Genomic DNA, 16,650 nt, shown 5'->3' on the forward strand with positions numbered 1-16,650 from the left:
AAAGAAATAAACACTATAAACAAAGCACAGCTTTTTAAGTGGCTTTCTAAGGCTTGTTGCAATTAGTCACTGGCTTAAGAAGGCAACTCCATTATCATTCTGTTGAACATGAGTCACCCATACTTTGTGGCCATCAGTGCAGAAATAAACACGTTGCATCTTCCTTTATATGTCTTTGGTATTGACAGACTCCTCTGTTTCAGGAATTTTGATTATCAATGAAGTGAAGTGAACACTCAGTCATGTCCGACTCTTTGCGACCCCATGGACTGTAGCCTACCAGGCCCCTCAGTCCATGGGATTTTCCAGGCAAGAGTACTGGAGTGGGTTGCCATTTCCTTCTCCAGAGGATCTTCCCCACCCAGGGATCAAACCCGGGTCTCCCACAGTGTAAGCAGATGCTTTACCGTCTGAGCCAGGTGAATTATCAATATGTGATTATCAATATGTGAACCATAATTTTCAAATCAAAACTGTAGACATAGTTCCTGAGATGAAATTTTTTATAAAATTCTGATTTTATAATTTCTTATAAAATGTCTTATCCAATCAAGTTGTGGCCATCACTTCACATTTGTTTTGACTTTTTATTTTATATTGGAATATAGCTGATTAATAATGTTGTTATAGTCTCAGGTGAACAGTGAAGGAACTTGGCCAAACATATATATGTACCCAGTCTCTCCTAAACTCCCCTCCCATCCAGCTGCCACATAAGGTTGAACAGAGTTCACTGCATTATACAGTAAGTAAATCCTTGTTGGTTCACTACACATTTGTTTTGATGTTAAAATAAAATGTAAATTTAAAAGAAAATAGTTCTAGCCCTCTGAAACAATTTTGAACTGACTTAAGTTTCCTAACCACATTTAATAGCATCTGGGAAGAGGCACTGTCGCCCACCCCCACTGCCCTCCCTTCACCCTTCCATGGCCCCCAGGTCAGCAGGATTTTAAAAGAACAGTATTCCCCAACTTGAAAATACCAGCACATGTATACACATAACTGTATGAGATGTGGGCTAGCATGCACATGTATCCTCATTAGTTCCTGAGTTCCTTCAGAGTATGACTCAATTTTTGTGACACATATATTGTTATTATATTACTTGCCCTGAGTCATTCAGTTACTATTTATCAAATACTAGGATTTCTCAGTTATTTTTATTGATTTGTGGAGTTGATGGGTCAGAATATTTGAAACTGAGACTGTCTCAGAAAAGGAGACGTATGGTCCAGAAATGAAGCAGGCATCCCTCCGCAGGGGCGAAGGCATGACAGAGGCTTGCCTAGGGCAGCAGAGCAGGCCCAGCGTAGCTGTCAGTTAAAGGAGGGGGAATTCCAATGACCATCACCATCACAGCTACATTCCTTGAGTGCTCACTATGATCAGGGATCATGCCAAGTACTTTCTGTGCACAACCTCAGTGAACACTCATAAAAGCCCTGACAGAAGCCATTCAACCCTGTTTTATAGATAAGGAAGTAGGTTTGGAGAGAGGGCACTTAAATTTATTAGAACCTGGGATCAGAACCCAAGCCTTCCCAATTCTAGAGACAGTGCTCTGGGATCCGAATCTGCACTTAGATTTATTAGAACCTGGGATCAGAACCCAAGCCTTCCCAATTCCAGAGACAGTGCTCTGGGATCTGTCTCTGGACCAAATGTAACACCCATTAGACCTTTAGGAGGCTGCACACCCCTTGACTGTAATAGTGCCTGCCTAAGCCCTCCGGTTGTCTTTTCAATCCCCACCTCTCTTGTTCTCTGGGCTCTAAAACTAGGAAAATGTCTGCAGTGGGACGGGCAGTCAGGAGGCATTTTTTCATTTTTTCCTTTAAATAATTCTCATAACTAATGCAATTTACCATTCCTGACTCCTCACACTTTCCCCCTCAACATGTTCTTTTTTGATTATTTATTATTATCGTAATTAACATTTATTGGACACATTACTGTGCAAAAATATGGAGGAAGACAGACTCCCCCACCCTTTTGGCTTATGATCCAAATATTTAGATTGTAAACACAATGTTTTTGGCAGGTTAATTCTGTATGAAGAAATAGAGCATTTGCAGGAAATGTCAGATGCTTATTTTATGATCAGCGTAAGGAGTAATTTACCCCACACAAAGATTTGGACTTGGCAAGCAAGTCCTGTCTACCTACCCACGTGTGAATAAGGCAGGGACAAGGCTTCTTCCTTGCCATAATTTTTAGGAAACGGGCATTTTTAACTCTCAGTAAATGTAGTGGCAGGAAGGGGCAAGGGAGGTGGTTGTTGGTGGCCAGCATGGCAACAGGACAAAAGGCATTAATAACAGAAGTTTCTGCATCCCCCTCTTTATAGTAAAAGATAAACATGCTACTTTTAAGAGATGCATGAAACATTACAAAATTAGTCTACTTATTCCTCTTTAACAATCTGTGCAATAAGACCCCAGCATATAAAGGAGATAACTCCAGCACGCTGGCTTCAAAGCTTTCTGCCCATGTGTCATTTCTCCTCTAGAGACATGGTTTGAACCCCAGACATACAAGGGTTTGCATTTAAGAAACTGAGTCAGGACTTCCATGGCAGCCCAGTGGTTAGGACTTCACCTTCCAGTGCTGGGGGTGCGAGTTTGATCCCCAGTCCGGGAGCTAAGATCCTACATGCCTCTTGGCCAGGAAACCAAAACACAAAACAGAAGCAATATTGTGACACACTGAATAGAAACTTTTAAAATAGTCCACATCAAAAAAATACAACTTAAAAAAAAAAAAATTGTGCCGATTTCATGTGGCATGATATTGAGGACTCAAGATGTAGGAGAACTCTAAATGGCTAACCTGATAATATTACTTATAATCTTAATAGTACTCAATAACCAACACTATGGATTACATGAAGGTAGGGAAAAGTTACATCTCTGGGGTGACTTGCATAACAAATTTCCACTAAAAGGAGACTGTGCACTTTCACAGTTCAAAAAGCTGGAAGGTTTTATTAATGATCTATGAGCAGGCATGAGTGCTAAGCTGCAATGAACCATGGAACAGAAAGGAATTTTAGTCCAGCACCTTCATTCCACAGTTAAGTAGGAGACCATGTGTATCATCCACCATCAAGCAGCTGGTGAGGAGCAGGATTAGGACAGGAATTCAGAATCTTGTGGTCATCTCATACAGAGCTCTTGCCAACATGTCATGCTATCCCTGTGTCTTTTTTAATCATAAAACAAAATTACACACTGAATAAGCAACTCTTGGGTAATCCCCATATTCTGAGTCATCTGAGCATCATCACAAATTTGGTGGACCCAGAAAGGAGGACTCCCAGCTACTGCTACGGACAGTCCCCCCACGAATTCCAAGATACCACAACAGGGCTTCTGTTTAGCCTGCACGTAAAGCATCCCAGCCAGGGTACAGCTGAATTGGTCAGAACCTGTATGCTATCAGTTGTTAGATATTTTGACCATCACCCCTGCTTTCTGGGAGTTCCTACAGGCATCACAGCATCGCTGCATGAATACACACCACCACTTCAGTTACACTTGCAGGTGGCAACATTTGCAACTTTTCAGAGCAAAGTATTGCTGTAAGATGGAGAAAAGTTAAAATGACTCTGATAAAAGCCACAGAGCCATCCCCTTCAGCCAGCTTAATTTTCTTTTCCCATAGCTATAAATTTTGGCCACATAAGAACAAGAAATCTGACAAGAGTAGCCTTTTTAATGCTTGCTTTATAGTTTAAGTAACGAGCTAAACCACTATTGAAAGCCGTTAAAGGGGCAGGTTCTTTCCCCATCTGGTTCATCACATGAGTTTGACACCTTGTTTACTGCACTATAAAAAGAGAGGTATGCCCTGGCTTGCTCCATACCTGATATTGAATCACATTATTGTAAACCAGTTGTTCAGTTAAAAAAAAAAAAGCCTTCCAATCTTTCAGCCTATTGACGAAATCTGTAATAAATAATGTATGTGTCAATCGGATGATAAGAGGGCTTGGAATTGTGCCCCTTTCATTAGTCTTTAAGAAGACACCCACAATATCGGCGAGTGCCTCCAGTAGCAGGGATCTTAATAAAGGGGCCTTAGACGATGCCACATTTTGCATGGGAAAAGACTAGTTTCTGCTGTGATACAGTGTTTTTGCAGTGACATTTAGATGAGTTTAAAAAATGGCTACTACATAAATTTAGCAATCTCTGGCTTGCACCATATTCTATGCTTTGAACATAAAGCTCCCTTTTTCTTTACACTTTTGGTGTTTCATTCATTAGGTTTTTGTAATGGCATGCATTAGTGATTATTTGGGGTTGATTAACAAATGTAACGTCTTCCTGATATATTGTATACATAAGCGGAGGATGACTTTTTTCCTTTTGAACGGACCACTATGCAGCCTTCAGGGAGAATGAATGACCTTGTCCATCCATATATTTATATAACTTCTCTAAAAGGCAGCCAGCCTAGTCTTTTATACCACAGCAGGCTTGATACAAAGCCGTAAATGTTTCTTATCTGTTTCAGTTAGTTAATTCTATTTGCAAACTTACTCTGCTTGTGAATTGGCCTGCCAAAATATATGATGAGGCCTCAGATTTTTAATCCAGCTTCCACTTAAAATCAGTAACATTGTACCATTTCTTTTTCCATATAACTACAAAAGTAATCTTTGAGAGAATGACCCAGAGAAAGATTATCTAAAATTCATTTCAGAAAAGCCAAATGTTGGATCTCAGTGTTTCCATGTAGTCTAGAAACTGGGGGCATCATTGCCAACTATCTGAGCGGAGCATTGCACAATATGCTTTGCCTATTTTCTAGCAGAATATGAGTCTAACCACACCAAACAATTTAGTCTATAGACCCAGTTCAGACCTAAAAAGCAACCTAAATATATTCCTTAAGAGAAAAGAGAGCAGAAAAATCTTGCTGATCTTAGTTTCTTAAAGGAAATGTTAATGTTCTCTTGTAAAAGAGAGTTTATAATGTGTTACAGAAAATGAAAGACTTGAGTGATGTGAATGCAAAGTGGTGTGGCATGGCCCATTGCAGAATGGACTAGATTAAGAGTCCAGAGGTCTGACCCCAGCCCTTCCAAGAACTAGTTCCACCATGCTGGGCAAATTACTTCTCTTTCTGTGGCTCAATTTTCTCATCTGTAAAATGATGGCACTAGCCTTGGTTCTCTAAGGTCCTATTCAACTCTGTCATGTTGAGGCTATAGGTCTATAAAAGATCTGAGATGGCTAAAATAGGAGGAAGAGACAGATGGTATATTGGGCTCAAGAGCTCTGATGAAGAAAAGTAATACGAGTCAAGAAGTGGAAAAAGAAAAGCAGACACAATTCTATATAAAACAAGTAAAAAAAAAAAAAAATGAACAGACCTGGAAAAGTAACTAAAGAAGTGAAAGTGTTAGTCATTCAGTCATGTCCAACTCTGTGCAACCCCTTGAACTATAGCCCACCAGGCTCTTCTGTACACGGAACTCTCCAGGCAAGAATACCGGAATGAGTAACCATTCCCTTCTCCAGGAGATCTTCCCAAACCAGGAATCAAATCTGGATCTCCTACACTGCAGGCAGATTCTTTACCATCTGAGACACCATAGCTAAGGGCAAAGTCCATTTTCAAAGATATGGGAAATAAAATTGACGAACAAGACAGAGATGTATGAGGAAAAGAGCATGTCAACAATTAAAATATTGCTCATTAGTATGAGCAGAAATAAAAGAAAAATAATGTCCAGTAGGAATTCAGATCATAATATATTCATATTACCAAATTCTTAAAAAGGAAATCTATACCTGCCAGTAAACAAGCATTTTTTTAATGTAAACTTGCATTGTCCTTTATGTGTCTATTTGTCTCTGGTATAAGCCAGGCTGGCGAGCATGATCTCATATGACATGTAATAGGGATTCCCCATTATACAGTGAAGTGACTGCCTATTGCTATAGACTATTTTTTCTCCCTCCAAAATTTACATGTTGAAATTATAAACTCCAGTGTGATGGCCTTATGAAGTGAGGCCTTTTGGGGGTGATCAAGTCATGGGATGGAGCTCTCCTGAATAGGATTAGTGCATGCAGATAAAAGAGGCCCCAGAGAGCCATCTTTTTGCTTCCTCTTGGGAAGACAAGGCACGAGGAGGGCCCAGAAAAGCACCTCCACCAGAACCACCCCCAGGCCGTCATCCTGCTCTTGCACCTCCAGGCTCCAGAACTACAAAAACCAAATGTTTGTTGTTTGTAAGTCACCCGGTCTGGGATCTGTTCTAGCAGCCCGAATGGACTAAGACAGAAACATAGCAAAGTTAAATAAATCGCCCAGTGTCACAAAGCAAGTAAGAGACAGAGCCAAGATTCCAACGTGAATCAGAGGATTCTGAAGTCTCTTTGCTGTCTCTTTGACACAGGGAAGTCTTTAATATTAATAAAGGTTAAGTGCTGCAGAGGGAAGTAACCTGGCCTAGGGAGTCAGAGAAGGCCTCCTTGAGGAGGGGACATGAGAGCTGAGACCTGAAGATGTGCTGGAGGTAAGCAGGCAGAGGGGAAAGCTGCTTCAGGTGATTATCAAATAATTACACTTCACTTTTATTCACAAAGGCTGTTGTACCATTAACATGGGCTAAAATAGCTTTAAGCACACTTTTAAAAAATTAGTAATCCCAAGGGAGTACAGAATTATCTTTTTATGTAAATTCAGGGTTAGGCAACCATTTCTCCCCAGGCTGTGCTATACAAATAGTCTCTAAGACTCACTCCTGGATCACAGGCCCAGGAACCAGAGACTCTTAAAAAAAGCCCTCACTTCCAGATGATGAGAGTAGGGAAGCTAGAGAGATAGGTGTTTCAAAGTGCTTGGCTATTCTGTATATAGAGGATCCAAGTTCTATAAATGAAGAATAACAGGAACCAACCCAACTGTGGCCTTCTCTCCATCCATTAGGCCGGGTGGTGGGTGCTCACTGAGGGAGAGCAGGCAGGATTCTCAGTTCTACAGTTAAGAAGAGTTTCTCTAGTTAGGACAGAGACCTTCTTGGTCACAATACAGCAAAGGGAGCAGATGAGGTGGTCAACTTTGGCCTTGCTCTTGCAGGAAGTATGAATATCCATGGATGCTTGTGGCTGTGCTGTCTGGGAGGTATGAAGTGAAGGCACCCTTTTTTTGTGTCAGGGGGCATGTATTGAAAGCTAGATCTAGACCAGTTCTGAAATATATTTTACAATTCTGGGTCTAGGAATTTTTATGCTTTGCCCTGCTTCTTCCAGAAAACTTGCTCCTATTTCTCAGAGAGGAAAGAGGTCACGTCTATAACCTAGCCTTGTGCTGTGCTTTGCTAAGTCGTTCAGTCATGCCCAACTCTTTGAGACCCTATCTATGGACAGTGGCCTGCCAGGCTCCTCTGTGGGATTCTCCAGGCAAGAATACTGGAGTGGGTTGCCACGCCCTCCTCCAGGGGATCGTCCACACCCAGGGATCAAATCCATGCCTCTTCTGTCTCCTGCTTTCGCAGGTAGGTTCTTTAACAATGCACCACCTGGGAAGTCCAATCTAGCCTTAGGGTTCTTTTTTAAAAGGATAAAATGGCCACGACAGCCCAAGCATTCCTAGAAAACTGTTCTTTCTGCCCTTTTTTTTTTTTCAATCATGACTTTCATTTCTAATGATGAACCTAGCAGAGACCTCACGGAGCAGGTCGGCACAACTGAGCAACTAAGCACACACGGAACAGGCATTGTGTGACAACAGTCATACCCACAGACGTACATGCGCTCTTCACTGGCCCGCCCTAGAGATCTGGGAGTCGAATATTTAGCTAAGGGGGAAGGGGAGCAAACTCATATTTATTGACAACTACTTTGTAACTAGCACTTTGGAAAATACAATGAGCCATTACATCCACCCCACTGAGAGGAGCCGGGTGTTCAGAGGAGGACTCCAGGACTCAGGACCTCCACCTTCACACACACCCCTCTTGCAAAGCCTTCTTATTATGTGTGCACTGAGAAAGGCAGGCAGAAAGCATCAGAAATGTGATTGAGTCTTTCACGTGTTGGGAAGATCCCCTGGAGAAGGAAATGGCAACCCACTCTAGTTCTCTTGCCTAGAAAATTCCAATGGATGGAGGAGCCTGGTGGGCTACAGTCCATGGGGTCGCAAAGAGTCAAACACAACTGAGCGACTTCACTTTCACTTTCACCTGCTTGGGATAGATTTCAGATGTGTCTAATTATTAGAAGCAGCGCTGATGTGTCCTGCAGACTCTGCCCTTCTTGGGTAACATGGCTGTGGACTTCATCGTAAAATGTTTGCCCACACGGAGAAGCTGCAGGCTGACTTTCAAAGGAATAATTCTCGTGTCTCAGAGTCCCACCCACCATTGAGCAACCAGCTTTGGAAATCCCTTGAAGGAGGGGTGAAAGGTAACTTGACCTCGATTGAGACAGAGCGGCCAGAGGAAGTGGGTGAAGGGGCGTGCAGGGCCCAGAGCAAAGAGCGAGGAACTTGGCTCCAAAGGGGACTGAGGTGACCTAGGTTCCTCCTGCCAACAAGGCAAGTCTGGGAAGAACGCTGATGGAGCAAAGTTTTCCAAAGGAAAACTGCTGTGCGGACTTTAATTTTTCTGTTATTTAAAAATAAAGAAGAACAGCCATTTCATTTGCTTCACGTCCCACAGAAAAAATAACTGACCCATCAAAGCCTATGGAGCTGAACTTGGCCTCATATTCCTTTTGCCTCAAGATTCAGTCTTTTATTCCTCTTTCACTAACTTTGTTGATTATTAAAAGGCAACCAAGAGAAAACTCTAGTTTGTGAAAACTAAAAGTACTAGCAAACAGTGAATGTCAGCTGGACTTATTTTTCTAAGGGCACTCATAGGCAACATTCGTCTTACTTCAATAGTTTATTTCCAATTAAGAATACAACATTTTTCTTTTAGGAAAAAAGGCACATACATTCTGAAAGGTTGTATTATTTCTTCACTCCTTAGGCACGGGTGGCAGTGCCAACAATCGAAATCAGCATATGGAACACGTGACTCCCCTCTTCAATGGGGTCATAAACATGGTACAAGTAAATGTTGAAATAATGACTTTCTTTGGACATCGTTTTTAATTAGAGCTGAAAGAGTTTAGAAAAAAATAATAACCACCTGGCAAGCCAGCTCCTCTTTGAAAGCTGAATTAAAATCAAATGAGAGCAATAATTAGGACAGCTGGAAATAATAAAAACAATAGATACCAGAGACATCTTTGACAAAACACAACAAACCAAAGAGACATTACAATGTAAAATCTTAATTGTGTCATAGCTCAGTAAAGCTCTCTCCTTTTCCCCTCCTCAGTTCTTGATCACAATGAAAAATAACATTGTTATTGCTATAGCCTGAATGGGCATGACCATAAACAGAGGTAGCTGCTGTAGAATAGTGCAATTTAAATAGAAACAATATTGCAATTTGAATGAATTACTGTTTCCTCGTTTTTGTCCCTTGAATGGAGTGCTAATTTTTACTTCTTGCAAGTTGTTTGTAGACTAATATTGGATTAGCCAAAAAGTTCCTTCAAAAAAACCTGAATGAACTTTTTGGCCAACTCAATACCACCATATATATCAAGTCTTAAATTTAGTTTTTTTACATATGGGGCTGATTTGGATTCTAATGTCCAGAATCAGAATTATTCCTGAACTACTGCTAGCCTATTTAAAAAAAAAACACACACACACAAAAAACCCTCACCAGAGATGAACTATGCCACTCCTATAGAATGCAGAAGCTTCTGTAGTCACTGCTATTCTAAATAGCATTTTTTTTTTTTTCCATTTTGCAGAGCTGTGGGGAAAAGAAGGGCCAGAGAAGGGAATGGCATCCCACTCCAGTACTCTTGCCTGGAAAATCCCATGGACAGAGGAGCCTGGAAAACTGCAGTCCATGGGGTCGCTGAGGGTCGGACACGACTGAGCGACCTCACTTTCACTTTTCACTTTCATGCATTGGAGAAGGAAATGGCAACCCACTCCAGTGTTCTTGCCTGGAGAATCCCAGGGACCGGGGAGCCTGGTGGGCTGCCGTCTATGGGGTCGCACAGAGACGGACATAACTGAAATGTCTTAGTAGGGAGAAGGGAATATGCCAAAATTCTAACAGTGGTTTTCTTTGAGAAATGGAATTACTGGTCATTTTAGTTTGTACTTATGTTCTTTTCTGTATTTGTTAAATTTTTCGTAATTTAAAGCCAAATATAATTCATGTAAATCCTCCAATCCTATAAATGCATTGAAGAAGGAGGAAATGACCCAGAGACACATTAACAACTTTAAACATAAGCTATAGGCAATGGGAATGGAATGCAGAGGAATGAAGTTCACAGACTCTGCAGCTCCATTAAAGTGCAAATCACTTGCACTGTAAGTTGGCCGGTAAGTAGGGGAGGGCCCCAGAGGACACCAGCGCTATACTGACAGCCCAGAGTAGAGCACAGAGCTCGGTGCACATCTGGAAATTGGGTTATCTAGATACTCGGTGAATGACATCCTACATGGTGGTGTGAAAGCCACTTAATCTCCCCAGTCTCCGCCATCAGAATATCTTCCTTTCCACAGGCAAAGCTTCTGCTTCAAGTTAATAGAAACCGAGAGAATTGGGACACCTCTCCCTTTACTTTTTCCTCTCTGTCAAACCAAGATAAAGGTTTTATTCAAACTTTTTTATTTGAGGAGAAGCAGCACCTGAATGAAATTTGTTCATGATCAGAAATCCTAAGAATTAGAAAATTTCGAGGCACCCACAGAAATGATACAATGCCTTGAAGAATGAGGGGAGAAATTGCTGTGACCAGAAACATAGCTATCTAAGCAGTCTTCCTTGAAATAAAAGGGTTTTCCATATACATGCATTTATAAAAGGCATGTCTATAAGAAGAAAACACTGAAAAAATTTTAAAGATTTAATTTAATGAAAATGATTCAAGTTTTGTATTTTAGTACCTTGGCAAAAGCAATTTTTTAAAATTTGAATAGCCATAGCTAGCTTAACCTTTTTTACCCCATAGGTTTAAATTGGCTATGACTCCTTCTTTGAAAAATTCATGAAGTCTTGCTTCTACATGTTTAATAACTGTATTTAATTTCCCACAATCTGTCCAATTTGAAAGGCAAAGGGGTATACATAGACAGATCACTGCCTTTTGTTTACCCAATTCTGCAATTAACTAACTCTTTAATAATATTAACTTTATTAATCAGTAATCTTGAACAAATTGTTTGATATTTATAAATTGGTGACAGTCCTACTACTACTACTAAGTCACTTCAGTTGTGTCCAACTCTGTGCGACCCCATAGACGGAAGCCCACCAGGCTCCCCCGTCCCTGGGATTCTCCAGGCAAGAACACTGGAGTGGGCTGCCATTTCCTTCTCCAATGCATGAAAGTGAAAAGTGAAAGTGAAGTCGCTCAGTCGTGTCTGACTCTTAGCGACCCCATGGACTGCAGCCTACCAGGCTCCTCCGTCCCTGGGATTTTCCAGGCAAAAGTACTGGAGTGGGGTGCCATTGCCTTCTCTGGGTGACAGTCCTGCTTATCAAATATTTGTTCAATGAATGAATGATCTAATAATGCTGATTTCTCATCTTGTAACTTGATGACTTGCTGTGACCTTCTATGACCTATGTGTTCCTATTAAACTGTACCAACAGTTTCCAAATGCAAATCAGTTGATGAATACCAATCCATCAACTAGTGTCAGCCTGTGATGAAATTTTCAAGACCTTGCATACAGTGAAAGCCGTAGAGGTGTGGCAGTGGATAGATGATGAGAAGGGAGGGCAGCTGAGAGCGTCTTGTTACCTCAACCTTCTCCCATCTTCTTTGGCCTTCATCAGCCAAGCACATGATTCAGAGCCATCTTCAGGATGTGGTCCTGAGTCACTGCCCCTGCCAAGTCTAGCACTGGGGTAGACAGCTGCTAAGGTGGCCACCAATGATCCCCACCTGCTCGTATTCATATTCCTGTGTTGTATGCTCTCCCACTGTACCTGAGTTGGTCTGGGTAAGTTATTTTAAAAATGCAATTTCTGTCTTAAGTGCATTACTAGCCCCTTCCCCCATCTGTTTTGGATCATAAAGTCCAGGGAAAGCCAACTTTTATGTCATGAAAACACTTGGGTACCTACAGAGAGGCTCATGTGGTAAGGCACTAAAGTCTCCAGCCAACAGCCAACCAGGAAATAGTCCATCCACAACAATGCAAGTGAGCTTAGAAAAGACTCCTTCGCCAAGTGAGTGTTCAGATTGAGACTGCAGTCCTGGCAAACACTTGTATGCAACCTTTTTAGACACCCAAGACTAGAAACCCCTAGCTAAACTGCTCCCAGATTCCTCATCCACAGGAAAAAAAAAAAAAGTTATTTTAAGCTGCTGTGTTTAGGTATAATTTGTTGTACAGCTGCTGCTGCTGCTAAGTCGCTTCAGTCGTGTCCAACTCTGTTCGACCCCATAGACGACAGCCCACCAAGCTCCCCCATCCCTGGGATTCTTCAGGCAAGAACATTGGAGTGGGTTGCTATTTCCTTCTCCATGTTGTACAGCAATAGATAACAAATTCAAAAATACAAACATTTCTTCTACCTTGCCCCACTCAGATATTCCCACTGGAAGAACAGTTTTCCTCCTTTGCCTTCCGTAAACATTTGTGTCAATATGCTAATCCCCTCACCCCCAGCTGGGGAGTAAGTTCTATAGCTAATTCATAAGTATTTTCACTTGAAGTATGCATGTGGTTCTAGACATTGGAATTGTCAAAAAGCCACTACTGTCTCTCTTTCCTCTGCCCCATCATTTTTATATTTACTTTGGCTTGTAGGATCTTTTCTCACAAGTCAATAGAAGGCAGGGAATTTTAAGGAAGAGTTTGACTCCCCTCCTGGGCAGAATATTTAAGTCATACATTATTGTTTGTTTTCAGGCAAACCAGTACAATTATGCAACATAAATTCTTTTAAAGCATCTGGGACTTCAATTCAATTTAAAATCCTGTGGGGTTTATTACCAGAATGAATGATTATAAAATATATGCATACAAATGAAGAGATAAAAAAATTATAGAGCATATGAGATTTAATGCACACTACTTATAATTCCATGCCAAATTGCTACAAAAGACAGTGGCTATGCAATACCATGTAAAAACGTGGTTTATAATATTTACGACTTTGGAATGTGGATTTAATATTCTATTGTCATGAATATATATTATAAAACAGAGTAGAGAATTAGTTTCTAGGTGCTAGTAGGAAGGGGAGGAGAAGAAAGGTTTACAGCTGTCATCAGTTTTACTGCCAAAATAAAGGGCCCTCCTTTCACCCCAACAGTACACCACTGTGATAATTTTGTGAAAATGGAGATTCTCTATTTTTCAGTGTTCTTATTCAAAGAGCTCATTTGGGGGCAATCTAATTCAATCAATATGAATTGTGTCAAAAAATGTGAAAATATATTTGAGACTTTAAGGGGTTGGGGGAGGAGGAAATAAAAATTGAATCTTATAATCCCTATCTTTGAGGAGATCACAGTCTAGAGAGATAGGCAGGGATGTGCATAAAGAATCTGAACCAGGATTGTGTAAATTGTTGCCGTTGCTAACAACAGGCTCCCACCTCCAGATCCTTCTTTTAATCCATCCTCCTCACTGCTGCCTGAGTTAGTTACCCAGTATAAAAGTCCACTTGTTTCACTTCCTGCACAAAGCTCTCTGTTGCTTAGAAAATACAGTCCAGTCCAGACTCCTAAGTGCAAGGCCCTTCAATGTTCCGTCTGGAACTACCTTGACATATCCAAATAACACTCTGGAGAACAATGGGCAAGAAAAAAACAGATTTCACTTGAAAAGACTAAGGATTCCAATATAGTTCTTCAAATAGTGTACAGACATCCACTGTTTCCGCAGGGCTCATCCCTTCCTAATTTTTGTCTGCAGCAAGAGAACTAGTTAGTTTCTAAAGAAGGATGGACTCAGGTCAACCAGGAAGCAGCTGGGGCATTCCCTTGCAGGAACTGGTACAGAAGGAAACAAATGGGCGTGTTATTACAAAAGAAATTCACTGATATTTGCATCTCCTTTTCCTAACCCCTCCCAGCTCAGTCCTAGTCCCCCAAAGAGGAGAGTTCTGTACTTCTGAATGTGTCAGGTCTTGTATATTTCATTCAGGAAGAGAAACTGCTCTGATATCTCCCCTCAATATAGAGGGGTTGATGAGATTTGGAAAGAGAGAAAACTGCTTAATATTTTTTAGGCTGAGGCAGCAAGACTCAGCATTCTGGAGATGAGAGCTGAGGAGCATGAGAAGAAGGCTTTTTTCTTTGGATTTGAGTTGTTCAGGGGGTAGGGAATTCATGCATGTGTAGAGACAGGCCCTTCTTCATACATCACTCCTACATCACAGTATGCCTGTAGAAGAGAGACAGTCTGAGAGCTCAGCAGGTAGTGGAACCCCAAGCAGTTAGGAGGAAAATGTATGCCTGAACTCCTAGTATAAACAGCCAGGAGATAAGCCCCAAGCATGGAGGAGTAACAAGGATAGCACGTGGACCAATGGCCAACCTCTTCTGCCCCGTGAGCCCCTAATAAACTCCATTTCTGTGCAGTCTCAGAGAAAAGGCAATCAGAGGTAGAGTCTTCCACCAGCAAAGTAGAGGGGGCTCAGAAAAATTTATATTCAATTTAGAGATTTAAGGGATGCATCTTAAGTTTTAAAATCTTTGTATACCAGACAAAGTTCGGGAGCTGTTTCCAGATAAGAATGCTCAGAGCACTGTTTCCAGATGCCTGCAGACCTTTTGCCATGCCAAATCCCGTATACCCAAATACATGGGTCTAAAAAGGGCTTCCCACGTGGCTCAGAGGTAAAGAATCCTCCCGCAATGCAGGAGACGTGAGTCCCTGGGTCAGGAAGATGAAGATCCCCTGGAGAAGGAAATGGCAACCACTCCAGTATTCTTGGGAGGAAATCCCATGGACAGACACGACTTAGTGACTGAACAATAGAGGACACCACAGTCCACTTTATGGAAAAACCCACAGGCAGGGGCAGAGCATTGGGTCCTGCCTTGGAGATCCCCTTTCAGGCTATGGAGAGGCTTGTGTGCCTTTTAGCAAGCACTCCATGTTATTCTTATGGGGAGGGTATTCTTCCAACCAGACTTTGAAAAACGCTCAGAAGGTCCTTTCATTGGGGCACATTGCTAGCTGTGAGGAAGGCTCATTTTGTTTGCATTATCCAGGCTCAGCTTCTCACTCCACAACCCAAGTGTCTCAGCAGATTTACATTTAAGACCCACACATACTCATATGGTTTCTACCCAGTATTAAATATTTGTTATTTTTAATCATATTTTATATCTCTCCTACTGAACCACAAATCTCTCTGGGGCTGAGACTTCATTTCATTCATTTGGTTTCCTCCCGCTTATACTTGGCACAGTGCCCTGCAACTAATAAGTGCTTAATAAATGTTTATAGAATGAAAGGACTGCAAAAATAATTAGGTGTTGTTCTGAATCAGCAGCTTGCATAATTCAATTTAAAACAAAAGACGGTCAAGAGCAGAGTATGGTAAAATGACATTAGTGAGAATTCATAATCATTTCTAATATTTTCAGTTAAAAGGAGAAGCCGAAAATATGGTTTGAAACAGTTCCTTGAAGCGTGTATTTTAATTGCCAAAACATTTTTGTTCTCCGCCCACCCCCCCCCCCCATATATTTAAAATAAAATAGCTGCTCTCTCAGCAGCATATAATCACTGAGGAACATTGACAAGCTCAGGTCACAGCGTCTGCTCCCCACTGCAGGCAGGTTCCATTAGGACTCTTCTCAGCTGTCTTGGTTCAGATCTAGAAAGCATTCTGTGGATACCTGGGAGCAGACTGCTCTCCCTGTTGTCATCCTCCCCAATTTTTTCAGTCAAGATGTTTCTAAGTGAAGATAGGCTTTCTAATCCCCAGACACTCTGTTATACTGAAATACTTGGGTACCTTCTAGGAACCAGGAGTGAGAGTCAAAGGTGGGGTCCTGGTGAACAGAAAGCTGGTTTTGGCCATTGTTGTTGTTTTGTTTGGTTGCTAAGTCATGTCCAACTCTTGTAACCCTGTGGACTGTAGCCCGTCAGGCTCCTCTGTCCCAGGGGATTTAGCAGGCAAGAATATTGAAGTGGGTTGCCATTTCCTTCTCCAGGGATCTTTCTGACCCAGGGATGCAACCCCGTCTTATGTGACTCCTGCATTGGCAGGTGGATTACCTGAGAAGCTCTGCCTTGGCCACAGGCTACCCAGAATTTCCCGGTTGGGAGGCTCGAGTCTGCAGGCTGTCCCCTCAACCCCTCATCTGTTCACTTTATCAACTCAGGCTTCTGGGCACTTTATTGGCTTCAGAGGGAGAAGCCCAGGCTGTGGGGTTCCCAGACTGCCCCCTCACCTTGCACAGAAGCACGAAATGATCTCTGGCCACTCCCAGGTGCTCAGACTGGCCTCTCCTGCATCCCTACATTCCTGCATTCCTGGGGGCGTTTCTGCAAGCACACCAGGATTCCTGGCGGAAGATGGGCTGTGTTGACAGTGGGGGGTAAACTATAGTGCAGAAGCCCCCCCAA

This window comes from Bos taurus, chromosome 1 (genome assembly GCF_002263795.3).
Source record: "Bos taurus isolate L1 Dominette 01449 registration number 42190680 breed Hereford chromosome 1, ARS-UCD2.0, whole genome shotgun sequence".
NCBI lineage: Eukaryota > Metazoa > Chordata > Mammalia > Artiodactyla > Bovidae > Bos > Bos taurus.